This window comes from Macrosteles quadrilineatus, unplaced genomic scaffold (genome assembly GCF_028750875.1).
Source record: "Macrosteles quadrilineatus isolate MER2022 unplaced genomic scaffold, UCM_ALF_1.0 Scaffold_5__1_contigs__length_97177068, whole genome shotgun sequence".
Taxonomy (NCBI): Eukaryota; Metazoa; Arthropoda; class Insecta; order Hemiptera; family Cicadellidae; genus Macrosteles; species Macrosteles quadrilineatus.
The window spans coordinates 75,368,776-75,385,231 of NW_026542598.1; the positions used below are offsets into that span (position 1 = coordinate 75,368,776).

General features: G+C 40.4%; 1 protein-coding gene across 3 annotated transcripts in view; it reads right to left on the bottom strand.

Moving 5' to 3' along the window:
- Positions 1–16,456, bottom strand: part of LOC128993893 (nuclear hormone receptor FTZ-F1) — a 170,939-nt gene that overhangs the window by 85,837 nt on the left and 68,646 nt on the right. The window lies entirely within an intron of this gene.

Genomic DNA, 16,456 nt, shown 5'->3' on the forward strand with positions numbered 1-16,456 from the left:
CGAGCAATGCCCGATGTTGTGTGTAATATCACAGAAAACATACTGTAATATTGTATTGTGTAAGAACAAAGAAAGGTTAACACTTTAATACTTTTAATACTTTCAATGAAATGGCGACCATACAAAGTAGGTATTTTAAGGTTAGGTTATGACATGTTTATTTTAGTAGGTTTGTAGGTACACAGTGTAAATATCTGTAACTGTATAAAATTTCATGCATGATGATGATGCATAAAAAATCCCTTACGATTGTAAGCTTTGCACCGCTTTAAATTAACTGTTAAGGTAGAAAAGACGTTTAAAAAATAACTTGGTCCAATTCAAAATTTTAAAGTGGGGGCAGTTTTAATTTTATTTAATAAAACTAAACATGACTGATTTGATAAATCAGCTCGTCGTCGAGCTGGTCGTCGTTCGATATTTTTACACTTAACATCAGTCGAATAGAAATTAGAAAGACAATTTTTCTAAATTAAAGTGTTATTGGAATTTTTTATGTAATTTACAAAAACGTCCCACATTTTGACTTTAAATTGGACAAATAATTTTTTTGATTACTATGTCTTTTCTACCTTAACATACATACCAAGTTTAATAAATATCAGATGGAAAAATCTAGGGATACAAATTTTAATGTAAAAAATACAAAATGGCAGATCTGGTTAACAAAGCGATCTTAGAAAGATTTTCATTCATGATTTTCTCTGTAATTTGTACCATAGAACAATTTTCCCGAGTATGGCTCTTTACTTACGGAACACCCTGTCCTGTAGAGTGAACGACCGCCAGTGGGATAGGTGGAATCGACCACTCACATGAAGCAGTGTTAACTTAAATGAGAAAGCTCACATATTTTACTTGTATATAGTTTCTACCGATTTCAGTTCATGTTTATATTACTGTATAAAATGTATATAGTTTCGGTCGCAGATTTTTCATTGGTTAGTAGTAGCTGACCTCGTACGGCTACGCTGAAAAAAATAATTTTACGACGCTCGAATAAAATTGAGTAATAAATTTCGAATAATATCAATTGAAAGACAGTTTAGTCGAGTGGACGTGAGAATAGCCTGGCATATTGATGGGCAGCTGTGAAGCAACCACAGGGTTTGTATGCTACTGTCCCACATACGTACCTGTCACATGCGTACTTCAAACGCTAAACATCGTATCTGTATAACCAATAGTGCTTCTACTGATTAATAAAGCTTAAAATAGTATTTTAGACGAAAGGCAGCATTATCTTTCATGCAGAAGATTCCCACAAAAAAAAATCGTTATACATTTTTTTATCAGATGGTAAAATAAATGTTTATCAAATCCGTTCATATTATCACCAAAGTTGATATTTGAATCCTGAAGTTAAACTATGGAGAACTTATTCATTTACAGTATTTACAAAATTTCCTTCCACCAGGAGCTTTGGGCTACTTAATCTGTAATAACCCATACAATGTTTTGAACATAATTCTATTCACGATGCAGTTCTTTTAACTTAAGATTCAAATGCTTAAATCCAATAGCCACCTCAAGCTTTATGCTTAAACCTAATATGCCACTACAGGCTTTATGCTTAAACCTAATATGCCACTACAGGCTTGCTTAAACCTAATAGCACGGACAGAACTTACTCGTACAGTATTTTTATTGAAAAATATTACGTAGATTTCTGTAACATGAAAACCTTTACTGTATTTGTGTGACATAGTATTCTCTGATGCATTTTAAAAACATTTGTTAAATATAACATCTTTTTAATGTTGCAGCCAGTAAACATAGCCTATACGCTCAGAACTGTTGTAAAACGATGTTAGCCCAAGTGAATACTATGTAAGAAGAAATAAAAATTACATTAGCATAGGTACATAATTATTGGAGTATTACGGTGAAACTTTCTCAAGATATGAAATATAAAATTATTTTTTTAATGATAAAACATAATGACCCCGAAAGAAAAAAACTCATTAATTTATGTATTAAAACCCTAAGAAAGAAGGTGCGAAATCTTTTGTAAAACATGTAATTATTGTATTACACAATGTAGGCATTCTGTATTTTAGCTTAACATACTAGAAGTCCTTGGAACTGACCCATTTTACAGTGATAATCCGTATTTAAGTTTTTCGCCGCTAAAATAACTCGAATAATTTACAAAACTAAAAGGTGAAATATTAAAGTCAAAGGTTCAATTAAAATATTTTTGACGAATAAAAAATAACTGTAGTCTCGCATCATATATTTTCACCATGTGAAAAGCACGTGTAAAGGAATAAAAATGTGAGTCATTCATGTTTACTCGACAGCATGTTGTACAATATACAAGGCCAGACAGAAGCGACGGCGCTCAACAAGCAATTCAGATATAGCCAAGTGCGGCGGGTTGCGTCGTGCCCCTGCATGCAGTCATAGAAGGGGCCACCCCTAGTGGTACTTACTACCGTACCGTTAGGATATACACAAGTTTATAATAGTATTTATTGTGTTTTTGTCGGATTAACAAAAGCTAAAAACTATCAGGACAAAAAAGTCGGAATAATATAAAAGCTACAAATTAATTCTACTTGGAAAGTTCATATCATTTAGGTTTAGAAATTTATATTTATGGATAAATTTAGTTCAGTGACAACGAATGGAAATAACCATTGTATTTGATGGCAGCTTACTTCATTTGCGATTTAATCAAAGTGGGTCTATAGTACTAAATTATACGACCTCTACAAAAACAATTTATATTTATTCCTACAACTAAAACAAAATAGTAGTTTATGCAAGGCGAGTGCCTTTAAAACTTTTACGAAGGTCGTTAACACTTTTTACCCGGGTTGCGTATACTACTTTACCTACGACAGTGTTTTAATTACTAAAAGTCACTACTCATATAGTGTTGAAAATTTAATGATCTTTTGTTTGGTATATAGTCACTTTTAACTCCGACATACGGTTCTCGAGATTTTAGCAAAAAAACAAAAAATGTGCCCTGTTTTGTACTAATTGCCACTAGAGCTCACCTCATATTTATGGGAACTTTTGGTATAATTGGTTCTACGTACCTAGTATTATGTGTGCAAAGTTTCAAAACTTTCGGATGTTTTCGGAGGTTGGAAATTAATTTGTATACTTTGACTGGACTAAAGCTGAACCCACATTGGGCTGAAACAACTGCCCTTATTCAGTTAACACATCTATGAGAGACATCTCAATCCATTCACTCATAAGGTTAGAATACAACCAGTAGCGTCCAAAAATTAATTGTAAATTTAATGATGAAAAATGATGTGTTCCGTACGATCCATGTTCGACACCCAGATTTTACAATAGAAGACTCAGATATTATAGAAAATATTACTACCCAATGCTCCAAACTTGCCCCCTCAAAAAACCAATCGATCATAACCGGCGTCGTCGTCGCGGCGCGCCGGTCACATCCAAGAGAAACTGATTTCCAACAAAATGAAGGCGTTGTGAAGTAACAACAATGAAATGGAAAGTGGAGTCGGTGTTTTTGTATCGTAGTCGGTTACGGCGTGTCCTTGACATGGATGTGCTGTGGAAAGCGACGGTGGCCTTCGCCCCCCTCCTCGCCCCCCAGGAGCGTCGCGGCGCTGTAGGGGGGGAACTACCCCCCGTACACCTGTCTACATGGGGCGGCGTCGCGAGGACGTCAGATATAGGTTAGGCGACATGAATCGTTTATTGGTACATTGAGTCGATATCTGTGGTTTAAATTAACCAAATTTGCAGTATTACTTTATACACTTTTTATTATTTTTTCTTCTTTAGTTTTCGTCATATGTATACACATTTGATTAAGCTTTCTTGTGTGGAAACACTACACTGAGTCAATGTAACATAACTCTTAGATGATAAATTATCAAACATGTTACAATATACAGTATGTATTTGATAAATAGTCTACAAAATCATTGTTTTAATCCTTTCAAGTAAGTAATTTCTTTTATTTACTTTATCTTATCGAATAGTAGGCTTAACTAACTAGTAGGTAAAATAATAACTACACGAATCATTTATTGGGTTTACCTATTGGGTTGGGTTTATTGGGTCAAAGTAAAATTTCTCTTGCTAATTTATTAATTTATAGGTGTTTCACATATATTCTGATAATTTGTCTTCGACATCTTTGTTTTCGTTTAAAAATTCAGCATGAGACGGTGACGCGATCTAACATCAATTATACAAGATAGGAAACATGAATAATGTATTGTGTAAAACGAGACAATACAGTATCACATTACTTTGAAATATAGGTTTAACAATTCTGCAATACTATACTTTAAAATTCTGGTTTAGATATTTTTGTCATATAAAATGGAACTTGTTCCGGCGCGACTTTGCAGCGAAAATGTTGAGACAATATAACAATACGTTGTGATGCGGCGAAGTGACCTTTTATCAAATAAATATACGCTAGGAAACATTATTAATTTGTTGAATTTTACTGAGTCGACATAGCATTACTCTGGATTTATAATTTGATATATGCAATTTATCAATTTTGCTATGCTACAAATGTTCGTAAAACTTTACAAGAGATGTTAGTTTTTGTAACATAATATTGTGCATTTTCTTTTATTTATTTTATCTTATTTGATACTAGCTGTACCCGCGGGCTTCGCCCCGTTTAACTTCATAAGTATTCGCATGGCTCATTCAGGTCCTGGTTGAAGTTCGTTCGCTACGCTCACTCACCTTTAGGTTGGAGCTCGTTCGCTGCGCTCACTTGCCTTCAGGTTAGCTCGTTCGCTACGCTAACTCGCCTCAAGGTTGAAGTTCGTTCGCTACGCTCACTCACCTTTTGGTTGGAAATTAGCTGTTGTCATAAATTGAAAAAAAAAAAATTAATAGTGCTGCACCCTGTTGGTAATCCTTGTAACTTTTATGCTGTTGAACATCATAGAACAGAACCAACTTGTTTAATTGAGACAGCTGTTAAGATTCATTAATTCCTTTTAAATATGAAAAATCATAAGATTAACATGGGGAACTACAGAGCCACTGGGGCGGAGCCCGAAAGGGTTTTTGAGATGAGAATATGCTTTAATGTTAATCAGGAATGTGAGCTATCAGCATGCCAAATGTCAGCCCAATCCGTCCAGTAGTTTATGCGTGATTGAGCAACACACACACAAACATACACACAACCTCACAAACTTTCAGATTTATAATATTAGTAAGATTAATCTTATAATTTTTTTATGCTCATTTGTTGTAATCTTTTAGTCTGCAGACATATTGACAACTTTTGCTTTGGATTATTTGCAAAATAAATTATAAATAACGTAACACTTAAACAGATTCATCCACAGTTACAGGCAAATAGTTAGTATTGGGACGAGATTATTAAATAGAATTTTATAATTTGTCAAAACCTATATATTTAGGTACTTTTGGAAATATTCCCATTATCTTCTTCTCTAATATTTGACCAGTGATTCTTATTGTTTTGTGAGTATGTGTTCCTTTTACAAAGTTAACTGTGAATTTTCAATAGTTTAATTTTATTTCAAACTAAATTCAAAACAAGGCGATTCTTTCACTAATTGGAGAAACGGAACACATTTGGGATTGTTCAACACATATAGTAGTTAAAAGCTTTATTATAATTTTTTAATGTGATGTTAATAATGAATGCATCTTCAATCTTAAATATTTATTTTACATGCCCATAAATTAATTTAGCACAAACCCAGCATTTAAATAACTGTTATTAGTTATAGACACATCTTTTGAATAATTGACTAGTATTCTTGTAATTAAATATTAATTAAAAATAGAGTACTATTATTTTCTAGCTCTTTGAATATTATAAGCAATAGTTTTTTTTTATTATTATTATATTCATTTCCATACACCACTACCCTCTACAACGGCGGTCGCAGATAGTTTCCGATAGATGATGTACCACGATTTTCAGTAGACAGAGGAATTGTGTAACACCCTGTAATCGCTGGATGTATGACTGATCGAAGGACGACTCGACACTATCCGTTCACTACAACTAGAATCTGGTTTTGGTTTTGTTGTTGGAAGTCGGTGGAATTAAACATAACTAGGATAGGCTTGACGAATTTCATGTAATAGTCAGTGGCAGTACTCGTATAATCCGTGAAAGAAAATGTGTATCTTCGAAACTGTTAACTGATTTCACTAAATCAAACGTTTAGATTTAAAATTAATTTTTCAACAGTACTATAATAAACAAAAAAGGTGGGTTTGGTATTAACAACCTGGCCCGACGATCAATCGTGGTGAATTCGACGTCGAAGAGAACCTTCTGTCCCTACCACTCAGATTATGGGATGGCCCGACGTGACGTCTTGGATTGGAACCGAATGTCAACGGAGTACCTTGTCGTCGGAGAAACTTGACATAGCCCCACTACGATACTATAGTTACAGTGAACGTATTATATCCATGCAGGAATGTCCATGTCTTATATAAGAGTAATCACCGGTTAGTTCTATGGTGCTGCAGTGGCGCGGTGCTGAGGCAGTAGGGTACCTAGTCCCACGTTCAAGGCCACAGTCAGGAATGTCAGTGTCTTATATAAGAGTAATCACCGGTTAGTTATGTGCTGCTGTAGTGGCGCGGTGCTGAGGCAGTAGGGTACCTAGTCCCACGTTCAAGGCCACAGTCAGGAATGTCCATGTCTTATATAAGAGTAATCACCGGTTAGTTCTGTGCTGCTGTAGTGGCGCGGTGCTGAGGCAGTAGGGTACCTAGTCCCACGTTCAAGGCCACGGTCAGGAATGTCCATGTCTTATATAAGAGTAATCACCGGTTAGTTCTGTGCTGCTGTAGTGGCGCGGTGCTGAGGCAGTAGGGTACCTAGTCCCACGTTCAAGGCCACGGTCAGGAATGTCCATGTCTTATATAAGAGTAATCACCGGTTAGTTCTGTGCTGCTGCAGTGGCGCGGTGCTGAGGCAGTAGGGTACCTAGTCCCACGTTCAAGGCCACAGTCAGGAATGTCCATGTCTTATATAAGAGTAATCACCGGTTAGTTCTGTGCTGCTGCAGTGGCGCGGTGCTGAGGCAGTAGGGTACCTAGTCCCACGTTCAAGGCCACAGCCAGGAATGTCCATGTCTTATGTAAGAGTAATCACCGGTTAGTTCTATGGTGCTGCAGTGGCGCGGTGCTTAGGCAGTAGGGTACCTAGTCCCACGTTCAAGGCCACAGTCAGGAATGTCCATGTCTTATATAAGAGTAATCACCGGTTAGTTCTATGGTGCTGCAGTGGCGCACGCTGAGGCAGTAGAGTACCTAGTCCCACGTTCAAGGCCACAGGCAGGAATGTCCATGTCTTATATAAGAGTAATCACCGGTTAGTTGTGTGCTGCTGCAGTGGCGCGGTGCTGAGGCAGTAGGGTACCTAGTCCCACGTTCAAGGCCACAGCCAGGAATATCCATGTCTTATATAAGAGTAATCACCGGTTAGTTCTATGCTGCTGCAGTGGCGCGGTGCTGAGGCAGTAGGGTACCTAGTCCCACGTTCAAGGCCACAGCCAGGAATGTCCATGTCTTATGTAAGAGTAATCACCGGTTAGTTGTGTGCTGCTGCAGTGGCGCGGTGCTGAGGCAGTAGGGTACCTAGTCCCACGTTCAAGGCCACAGTCAGGAATGTCCATGTCTTATATAAGAGTAATCACCGGTTAGTTCTGTGCTGCTGCAGTGGCGCGGTGCTGAGGCAGTAGGGTACCTAGTCCCACGTTCAAGGCCACAGCCAGGAATGTCCATGTCTTATATAAGAGTAATCACCGGTTAGTTCTATGCTGCTGCAGTGGCGCGGTGCTGAGGCAGTAGGGTACCTAGTCCCACGTTCAAGGCCACAGTCAGGAATGTCCATGTCTTATATAAGAGTAATCACCGGTTAGTTCTGTGCTGCTGCAGTGGCGCGGTGCTGAGGCAGTAGGGTACCTAGTCCCACGTTCAAGGCCACAGTCAGGAATGTCCATGTCTTATATAAGAGTAATCACCGGTTAGTTCTGAGCTGCTGCAGTGGCGTGGTGCTGAGGCAGTAGGGTACCTAGTCCCACCTTCAAGGCCACAGTCAGGAATGTCCATGTCTTATATAAGAGTAATCACCGGTTAGTTATGTGCTGCTGTAGTGGCGCGGTGCTGAGGCAGTAGGGTACCTAGTCCCACGTTCAAGGCCACAGTCAGGAATGTCCATGTCTTATATAAGAGTAATCACCGGTTAGTTCTGTGCTGCTGTAGTGGCGCGGTGCTGAGGCAGTAGGGTACCTAGTCCCACGTTCAAGGCCACGGTCAGGAATGTCCATGTCTTATATAAGAGTAATCACCGGTTAGTTCTGTGCTGCTGTAGTGGCGCGGTGCTGAGGCAGTAGGGTACCTAGTCCCACGTTCAAGGCCACGGTCAGGAATGTCCATGTCTTATATAAGAGTAATCACCGGTTAGTTCTGTGCTGCTGCAGTGGCGCGGTGCTGAGGCAGTAGGGTACCTAGTCCCACGTTCAAGGCCACAGTCAGGAATGTCCATGTCTTATATAAGAGTAATCACCGGTTAGTTCTGTGCTGCTGCAGTGGCGCGGTGCTGAGGCAGTAGGGTACCTAGTCCCACGTTCAAGGCCACAGCCAGGAATGGCCATGTCTTATGTAAGAGTAATCACCGGTTAGTTCTATGGTGCTGCAGTGGCGCGGTGCTTAGGCAGTAGGGTACCTAGTCCCACGTTCAAGGCCACAGTCAGGAATGTCCATGTCTTATATAAGAGTAATCACCGGTTAGTTCTATGGTGCTGCAGTGGCGCACGCTGAGGCAGTAGAGTACCTAGTCCCACGTTCAAGGCCACAGGCAGGAATGTCCATGTCTTATATAAGAGTAATCACCGGTTAGTTGTGTGCTGCTGCAGTGGCGCGGTGCTGAGGCAGTAGGGTACCTAGTCCCACGTTCAAGGCCACAGCCAGGAATATCCATGTCTTATATAAGAGTAATCACCGGTTAGTTCTATGCTGCTGCAGTGGCGCGGTGCTGAGGCAGTAGGGTACCTAGTCCCACGTTCAAGGCCACAGCCAGGAATGTCCATGTCTTATGTAAGAGTAATCACCGGTTAGTTGTGTGCTGCTGCAGTGGCGCGGTGCTGAGGCAGTAGGGTACCTAGTCCCACGTTCAAGGCCACAGTCAGGAATGTCCATGTCTTATATAAGAGTAATCACCGGTTAGTTCTGTGCTGCTGCAGTGGCGCGGTGCTGAGGCAGTAGGGTACCTAGTCCCACGTTCAAGGCCACAGCCAGGAATGTCCATGTCTTATATAAGAGTAATCACCGGTTAGTTCTATGCTGCTGCAGTGGCGCGGTGCTGAGGCAGTAGGGTACCTAGTCCCACGTTCAAGGCCACAGTCAGGAATGTCCATGTCTTATATAAGAGTAATCACCGGTTAGTTCTGTGCTGCTGCAGTGGCGCGGTGCTGAGGCAGTAGGGTACCTAGTCCCACGTTCAAGGCCACAGTCAGGAATGTCCATGTCTTATATAAGAGTAATCACCGGTTAGTTCTATGCTGCTGCAGTGGCGCGGTGCTGAGGCAGTAGGGTACCTAGTCCCACGTTCAAGGCCACAGTCAGGAATGTCCATGTCTTATATAAGAGTAATCACCGGTTAGTTCTATGCTGCTGCAGTGGCGCGGTGCTGAGGCAGTAGGGTACCTAGTCCCACGTTCAAGGCCACAGTCAGGAATGTCCATGTCTTATATAAGAGTAATCACCGGTTAGTTCTGTGCTGCTGCAGTGGCGCGGTGCTGAGGCAGTAGGGTACCTAGTCCCACGTTCAAGGCCACAGTCGGGAATGTCCATGTCTTATATAAGAGTAATCACCGGTTAGTTCTGAGCTGCTGCAGTGGCGTGGTGCTGAGGCAGTAGGGGTACCTAGTCCCACCTTCAAGGCCACAGTCAGGAATGTCCATGTCTTATATAAGAGTAATCACCGGTTAGTTCTGAGCTGCTGCAGTGGCGTGGTGCTGAGGCAGTAGGGTACCTAGTCCCACCTTCAAGGCCACAGTCAGGAATGTCCATGTCTTATATAAGAGTAATCACCGGTTAGTTCTGAGCTGCTGCAGTGGCGTGTGCTGAGGCAGTAGGGTACCTAGTCCCACCTTCAAGGCCACAGTCAGGAATGTCCATGTCTTATATAAGAGTAATCACCGGTTAGTTCTGAGCTGCTGCAGTGGCGCGGTGCTGAGGCAGTAGGGTACCTAGTCCCACGTTCAAGGCCACAGTCAGGAATGTCCATGTCTTATATAAGAGTAATCACCGGTTAGTTCTCACGTCTCCACAACACGCACACAAAGCCGACGCTGCATCATCATGCCCCCCCCCCGCTCTCCCACCCCCCGAGATTATCTCTGGAGACTTTCTCTCTGTACATCTTCTGTCCATCCCCCTCCATAGCTCCAGGACGTCCTGACGGGACGGAGAATAGTACAAGGTGGAAATAAAACTTGAGCTACGGACTACACGTGTTTTAAATTTTAAATCGTCAACTTTACCGTTATGTAGTGATGCATGTGATCTGCAAGGCATAATTGGGAGTGAAAAAAACTTAACATAATGGATACAAACCATCTACCATTGAACATTAATGTTCAATATTAGGCATGACGTTCTAATCAAGTGGAAACTATAGTCTTTTTAGAAGTGTCTTCTATGTTTGCTGGCGGACTGTAGTTCCTCTCTTATTTCAGGGTTGATTTTCCAACGAGTACTCTCCTCTTTGGTTATAATACATCAACACACCACTAACTTAAAACACACATACAAACCAAGTTCAGATTTTAAGTCCACTTTTAGTATTCACAGTCATTTGTCTAACTTCTTCTACAGGTATAAACCATGTTCATCTTAAGTTTACGATGGAACTTTAAATCATCTCTAAGAGATGATAAAGCCAGGGTTTCTGATCCATAGTTTTAGGATCTTTTTTGATTGGTTCCAGTTTGAGCAGCCACATTACCAGGCTAAAGTCAATTGACTATGGGACTATGGGCCACTTAGTGTAATAGTAAATTCCTTCGTTTGAAAAAATGTACGTCCTAACTACCTCATGTTTCATGAAAACAGTAAACCTCAAAGTCATTCAACTTAAAAAAAACCAAAAATGTCCAATTCTTCCACAAAAAAAACCAAATCACTTCTTAACAACCATTTTGATCGAAACGTCTCGGAATGCTTACGGTTCTTCCCAAAGAAGGGGAGGGCGGAGGATAATTGTCGAGGAACGGACGGCCGGATGTGAAAATAGAGGAGGTACGTAACAAAGACTCAGGCCGAGGGAAAGCGTGGCTGATGTATAGATGAGCAGCGCTGGCCGAGGGCCGTTATGGTCTGTGGCCAGCGATAACCGTCGAACCGTCCTGGCTCATCGGTCCAGCTCCAGCAGACCAACACTCCGGAGTCTTCAATAACTCCTCGTCTCCCTCGAGTGGTTGCGACTAGGGGTTTCGTTATTGATTGAGGAATGGATGGAACTTTGAACTACGGTGGGTGGCTGAGTGGACATGGTCCTCAACTATAAAGGGGAAACGTCCTCAAAAAGGTTTGTAGTTTTTTATGGTTATAAACTAAGCCCAGCTGTCTTTGCCTGCCATGAACACAGATCTGATCTTCAGTAACAAAGCTGACAGATCGAATAAAATCTAAATCAATCTTCCATTCGCATTCAGAAAGAGAAAGGCACCTATAGTCTGTATGATGGAACATGTCTCCTGTCCCCCCCCCCCCAGCTACTTGGGGACCTTAAACCATAGCCAGTCCCTAGGTAGACAGGTCAGCAGACGGGTTCCTACATAAAGAGGGGAACCTACTTCCCCTCCATCACCAGCGTCATAAGACGTAGTTGGCAACGTATCAAAAGTGATCATAAGAATGATCGGATTGGAATCTGCATGAGGATTTGTCCTAAAGCGTTGGAAGTTGACATCTAATGCTAATCTACTCAAAAGTTTACAGGGATTTCGATGTTATGACTTGAGGAAAGTATGTAACTTTAGAGGACCAGAGATTATAGAGTACACAATCTTTGAACTACTCGTGCTTTGTCTACTTTAAACTTCCGTGCGTAGGGCTTTCTTTTGGGTTGATTTTTCTAACGCGTTGCTGGTGGCATTTTAGAAAATTATAATGTCAGAGTATACTTAACTGTTTACAGGGATATTATTTTTACTTTAGGAATGAGGAGAACTTAAGAGAACTAAGTTGATGGGCTCTTCTAAACGTTTTTTAAGTAAATTTTTGGGAACATCCACAATGATATCGTAACCTTTTCTAAATATATTAACATGTCTACCAGAAATCAAAGCCCTAGAGCAAGAATTTTATCACAGCTCAATGCGTAGTCAATGGTAATAATAAGAATTTAACAATCCACCGCATGTGTCTAAACAGGTTGAAAACTCAAGAAAAGATTACTTAAAGAAACGTACTTTTAAATGGCTTGAATATCATAAGTATTGGTTTGTGAACTTCATTTTTCAAACCATCCATTTTTAAACGCTGGTTTATGAGGACCACTAAAAATAATTATAGGATTACAATAGTTGAAACGCCTCATTTAGCGTAATTCAAAATCAGGAGTTATTTACATTCATTCGGATAAATATTACTGGTGCAGGAATATACATTTCAAAACCACAAAAGCTGGTGACGATGACAAGTAAGCTGGGTTGTTTCAACAATAATTATGAGATATAGTTTTGAGCAATTTTATACAGCGGACAATGTAATTGTGTGGGTAGGATTTTTGCTCATGGAGGATATTACCAGGGATATTACGCCTCAAATAAAAGTAAACACAGTGAGTTGCATAACACAAATTATTCGTCCATTGGCAAGTATGTTGCGGCGTATAACCACTAAATTTCACTGGCTTGTGCTACCATCAAACATTCTTCATGGGCTATCTGAACATTCTGAACGCGAAATGGGTCGAACGAACTGGTCTTGAAGTCGTAAAGTGGCAAATGCCAACCACTGAACACTGAACCGCTTGAAGGCAGACAATGGTTAACCTACATGCGAACGAAGCTACTGGCCGATCGTTATGGAATATCAGGATATTGGAATTTGTTAGACAGAGAAACTTTTGACACTTAAGGAATAGAGGGAATGGGACTGGATGAAAAGATGTGTGGAAAATGGAACTTTGGTTATACGAATAAATAACTGTATACGGATACTTTGGAGAGTTTAGGAATAGAGGAGATGGGACTGTATGAAAACAAGTGTGGAAAAAGGAACTTTGGAATTGGTTCCAAAGAGAAAGGTTAGTCACTTCGAGCAAAGGAACTTGGCAATTGGTTGGGAAAACAACAATACTTGCAAGATTTTACTTGAAGCGGAATCAAGGTAGTTGGAATCTAACTAGATCTAATGTTAAAATCTGGTTAATAGGTTGGTATATGTACCCGTACCCTCCCTTCCCAAAGAAGACATCTCTATATACAGTTCGACCATAGGCTTTTGGTTGTGAAGCAGCATCTCCTCTTTCTCCGTCTACCGTGGTAGTTGATGAAGAATTAAAAGATATATAATTTACAATAAGTTTCTCTTTCAGTTTTGCATGGTTTATCGTTTGTGTACAAGCAAAAAAGACATTTTGCAGCATACTCTATCATAGTGGCTCAACCGATGGAACTTAGGTAACGTAATGTCTACTTCACGGTATTGTAATGTAAGTATATTTTAAGGTTTAATTTCTATCAATTTGTCATCACAAGTGTAGCATGATTCATGAACTTAAGAAAATTTTGTTCTTGAAGCTCCCAAATCAAAGTTTAACAATAGATTTTTCGTTGCAAAAACTCATTACCAAAATAACCAAACCCACAAAAGAGTCCTCCAAAAGAAGCCAACCGTCTAAGCCTGTCAGCCATTTGGAACAGCAATTCCGAACCAGTGATTGACAAAGTATTCATTGGCAAAAAACTATAAACTGTTAATCACATAGCCCACTCAACTATTAATGACCAGGGCGGGCGTTGGGCTACTGCTGACTACCGGTCAGCTTCCCAGAGAGTTCACCAACTGCCAATCAGGCCGATAAACCATTGGCGACAGAGGTAGCTTTTCAAGGACCGTCTCGATGGCTAGTTTCGCGAAGGTCGTTTATACACAACACTTTCTCCACATTAATCGGCTTTCCATTTTCAATTCAAGGTTATGTTCCTACGATGCATTTTATAGCATACAGTGGTAAACGAGGGGGTTGCGAAATCAGTGCATCAAGGACCAAGGCTCCCCTGTAGTAGACAACGAAGAGTAAGAGAAGCGTTATACAGGTCTACGAGGTGATAAATTGTACTACAAATATAAATTAATCTATGACTGCAGTCACTTAGACAAAGGGACAAACATAATTCCCTTTTCCCCCTGACCCTCAGTGGCTTTATAGCTTATAGCACTCTGGCAATTTCTTCTTTTCTGGTCAAACGCAGCAATTCTTTCCTAATCCTGATCCTCTTGCATAACAGAACGAATTTCATCGTTTCAAAATGTCGGGACAGTTTCAATACAGCCCCAAAAATACGCTTTCAATATAGGCTGTGAAGAGACTGAAAATGTATTTAGTCTAGTGCGCTAAATACAAGAAACACCAGTAACAATAATCTGTTAGATTATGTATGTGACTTTCCTGCTAACATATTTGTAACTAATGTCATATTGCCGTATATGTAAGACAAGAAAAGCTTGAAAATTATATCCGTACGTACAAAAAATCATCCGATACACACAAACTATGTATAAACCATCATACCCCCACAATCTTACACCACTCGTATTTCGCGACTGCGCAAAATCACAAGGTTGTTCACCTATAAACACACGACTCGAGTAAAATTGTTTTCAAACTGAACGCGCCACAAAGGGGCAAAAGTTTCAAAACAAGCTGAAGCTACAATTGTGTCGATAACTGCGGGGCGAGGCTGCCGTGTTAACATGACAAGAACAATAGAGGGGCCAAAACATTGCCTTGCGACACGCCGTGGCGCAACGCCGCGCAACCGACACGTCCGAAAAACAACGGCGATATAGAAATTGTCCACGTGTGCAATGACGTAAATCAATCAATGTGGAACCTCGATAACAAGTCGTCCTTGATAACAAGTGTTTTTTTTAATCCCCAAGAATTTATTTCACCCCTAATCACATGTTATTACAAACCTCGATAAGAAGTCAACCTTGATAACAAGTCTTATTTATATATCCCCATGAGAGTCTTGTTATCATGGTTCTACATAACTGTTCTGTAAGACAGTGACGCATATTTTAAGTTGAATTAAATGGAGTGTGACTATAATGGAGTGAGATGAAGCATTGTTACTGGATATCATCGTTGGATCAGTTGTTTTTAAATTCAGACAGGTAGTTTACACTTTATCAAGGACAGATGGGTTTAGTTTCGAACCATCAAAAAGCGATTGGCTATTTCTATAATAGAATCCGAACTTTAGATTACCAGACGAGCGGCGAGCACTTAACGCAGCTACCTACTAGCTTCATCGTGATATGATTGGTAGCGGAGAAGCTAAGCAAATCTTGACCTTCTAATAGATTAAATATGTTTATGAATTTGCGTAGATCTAGTGGCTAGGATTCGAGACATTTTTGATCCTGAAGACCACAAATGGTTTTATAAGCTATGTTTAAACCCGCGACAAACAGATTCATAGTCGAGGATTTCTCAGTTCGTCGCGCTACCGAATTACTTCCGTTTATGAGACACTAGACACACAGGCACCAGTTATAGACAAGTCAATAGAATCATTTTTAAGGTTTTAAAATCGATTTTTTTTTTCTTTAAAAGAGGTTGGCGGCCTCTTTTAACCTTGCATTTGCCCGCCCACATAGACTAAGCGCCCGTGCGTGGATCGTTTGCAGCAAAGCAAGGAGTGAGCCGGTACAGTACAAAGGTGAACTGTACTTTTTTTTTTTTTTTTTTTTTTTTTTTTTCTTCCTTGACACCGTACCCACCTCTCGGTATACCGGTGTAGCAGTACCTTTTCCATTTGTTTCGTGCAGACTCCGTTTATTTATTGATTTATTGATTGATTGATTGTTGAGGTTGAGGTGAACTGTACTGATAAAATGTTATCGGCAGTGACCAGGATCCGAACCCACGACATCGCTGCCTTGGGCCCGAAGTCTGCGACGCTACCTACTGAGCCACCGACTCACTACGATAAATATGTTAACGTCTACACCGGTTTTCACTGGGGTTCTCAAAAGCAATTTTATCATATTGTCAAGTAAACTGCGATTCACTCCGTGGGAGGTTTGAGCAATTGCTAGTATTTCTACTAGATGAACATGTGGTAAAGAGGTTATATCCAGGTACACGCCCCTCGCTTAATGATAGATATTTTGCGAGGTGAGAGTGACGCCTCCTGAGCCAGCGCCGTGTGCCGTACTTGGCATTACGTAGGTGTGAGGT